Below are 3,168 nucleotides of genomic sequence, written 5' to 3'. Positions count from 1 at the left end.
AATATCTTCATTAAAAATTAATCTGTGAGAATTTTTGCTAAAACGATCCCTTTGGTGGTGATGGGGTGAGAAACAATGTCAGAGAGGGAGAGAGAGAGAGAGAGAGAGAGAATAAAAAAGTGAAAAGGAAAGAAAAAATGGGATGGGAGGTGAGAAGACAGAGAGAGAAGCGAGAATATATATATATATATATATATATATATATATATATATATATATATATATATATATATATATATATATATATATATATATATATATATATATATATATATATATATATATATAGAATTTATTAATTTATTTACTGAAACGCATACTTTATATTTACCCGAACTCTTCCTTTCATAATTTCCCATTCTATCCTCTTTCAGCGACATCTTCCTCCACTTCTTCTTCGTCTTCCTTTTTTCTTTCGATCTCGAGCATACACACACACAAATGTTTCTTTCGTCCCTTTATCTCATTCTGCCTGCCTGCTTGTCTCAAAATGTTTTCCTTTCTTCTCGCCTCCAACATCTCTCTCTCTCTCTCTCTCTCTCCAACTTTTCCTCCCCTCAGCTCCCTTTAGGCCTTCCTCTCACCTTTCCTGCTTCTCCCTCCCTTCCTCCCCCCCGCCTTCATCCCACCCCTCCTCTCTCGTCCTACCCTTCCTATCTTCCTCCTTCCTAGCCCTCTCCCTCTCTCTCCCGTACACAATCAAGCGTGTAGCTCTTGCTTCCTCTCTCCTCCTTCTCCCCCTCTCCCCTCTCCACCTTCTTCACTCCCACTTTTTCCCTTTCTCCTCTCCTCCTTCCCTCCTCCCTCCCTCTTCTTTCCTGCCCTCCCTCCTCTCTTCACTCTCCCCTTCCTCTTGAGCCTCATCTTTAATACCTCTACATTCTTCCTCTTGATCCTCCTCTCTTCTTCTCACTCTTTTCATCCTATCTCCTTCTCTTCCCACTTCTCCCTACACCTCCTCCAACCTCCTCTGAACTTTCCTCCCTCGTCTCTATCTCCTTCTTTCTTCTCTTCTACTCCTTTCGTCCTTCTCTCCTATAAACTCTCTTCTCATCCCCATTCTGTACCTCCCTCCCTTCTCTACCCCCTTTCTTCCTCCCTACTTTCTCTCCATCTCCTCTACCGCTCTCCTTTCCTACTTATTACCTCTTCCTTACTCTCCCCTATTCTCCCTCGTCTTCCCTCCCTTCCTCCCCTTCTCCCTTCCTCTCTCTAACTTCTCATTCACCCTCCCTCTTTTCCCTCTACTCCTCCCAACCCCCTTCCCTCTCTTCCCTACCTCCTCCTCTACCTCCCTCTCCCTTCGTGATCAATTGTAGCTCTCTCTCTCTCTCTCTCTTTACTTTCTTACTTTCCCTCTTTCCTCGCTCTCCTCGTCTTTCCCATAGCCTCCCTTTTAAGTTTTCCTTCCCTCTCTGTCTGCCTCTGTCTCTCCCTGTCTCTGTCTGCCTGTCTGTCTCTCCCTGTTTCTGTCTGTTTCTTTTGTTCCTCTCACTCCTTACTCCTTTCCCTCTCCTCCTTCCCGATAATATGACGACAAATTATCTATAAAACAGTAGGGAAGGGAGAAGAAGGTGGAGAGAGAGAGAGAGAGAGAGAGAGAGAGAGAGAGAGAGAGAGAGAGAGAGAGAGAGGAAAGGGAAGTGAGGGAAGACAGCAAAAGAAATACAACGGGGAAGAGAAAGCAAGGAAGAGGAAATGGATGGAGAGAGAGAGAGAGAGAGAGAGAGAGAGAGAGAGAGAGAGAGAGAGGGGGGGGGGCAGATACATCTGCGTGTGCGTAATAAGTCTCGTGTAGAAGGGGGGTGGAGGTAGAGGGGACGAAGTAGAGGGGGGGGAGGCAGAGGGGGAGGCGACTGTGGAACGTATATTTTGTTGATAGAGGGGGTGGGGGCCTTAGGGGGCTGAAGAGGGGACTGAGAGGGGGTGGGGAGCAGGTAGAGAGGGGGTATGAGAGGGGAGGGGGGTAGTGGTACACGGGGACGGGGGAAAGAAGATATGAAGTAGGGGGTTAGTGAGGGATGGAGGGAGGGGGAAGTATGATGGAGGGGGTGGGGAGAGAGGGAGGAAAAAGGAAGAACAGTGAGGCAGGGAGCAAAGGAGACATGGAGAGGAAAAAGAAGAGCAACAGAGGAACAAGAAACGCGAGACAGAAGCAAGGTGTGGAAGAGAGAGACAAGAAAGAAAGACAGCGCAGGGAGGGGGGAGGGAGACGGAAGCAGAGTGAGGCAAGGAGGAAGGGAGAGAAAGGGAGGAAGAGTGAGAAGGGGAGAGGAATGGAGGTGCACGTTAGGCTCGGGGGAGAGGAGTGGCACATGGGAAGCAAGGTTGTAGGGAAGACGGGGTGTGGCGGGGAGGAAGGAAGAGCCGGGGAGAGAAAAAAACTGGGGAGAAAAAGGACGAAACTGAGAGGAGGAGAGAAAAAGGAAGAAACAGGGAAGAGAGGGAGAGAAAAACAAAGAAACAGGGAAGAGAGGGAGAGAAAAAAGGAAGAAACAGGGAAGAGAGGGAGAGAAAAAGGAAGAAACAGGGAAGAGAGGGAGAGAAAAAGGAAGAAACACGAAAGAAAGGGAGAGAAAAGGAAGAAACAGGAAAGAAAGGGAGAGAAAAGGAAGAAACAGGGAGGTAAGTGAGGTGACGGGGGAGAGGGAGGACGAGGAAGCCAGGGATGGGGGTGAGGGTAAGGTGGCAGAAGGAGGGTTAGGCAGGGGCCATTAGTCAGGCGTAGGGCGTACGGAGGGGAGGGGGGGACTCAGGAAGAGGGCGTAGTTTAGTAGGGGGGGGAAGGTGGGCCTTAGAAAGGGGCGTAGGTGGAGAGGGGGAGCAGGGGTCGGTCAATAACTATGGCGCCCTTGGACTTGAACTTGGAACACCTGCCTTTGCCTCACCCCTGCCTACCTACCTTTATGGCTACTCTTACTTGTTTACTCGCCTGACAATCCCCCTGTCTACCTACACACTGCTACCTACTTACCTACCTTAGTGCCTACCTGCCTACTTACCTAATGCTATATGTTTACCTACGTTTCCGCATACACACCTACCTATTACTACCTGTCTAAATATTTCTTCCTAGCTACATACTTACCTTCTGCTGTATGTCTACCTACTGCCACCTGTATACCTACCTACATATCCACCTATCTGCCTAATCATTGTGCCTACTAC

This window comes from Coenobita brevimanus, chromosome 24 (genome assembly GCF_032717465.1).
Source record: "Coenobita brevimanus isolate Jiangsu-jjx chromosome 24, ASM3271746v2, whole genome shotgun sequence".
NCBI lineage: Eukaryota > Metazoa > Arthropoda > Malacostraca > Decapoda > Coenobitidae > Coenobita > Coenobita brevimanus.
Note: the sequence above shows the minus strand (reverse complement) of the source record.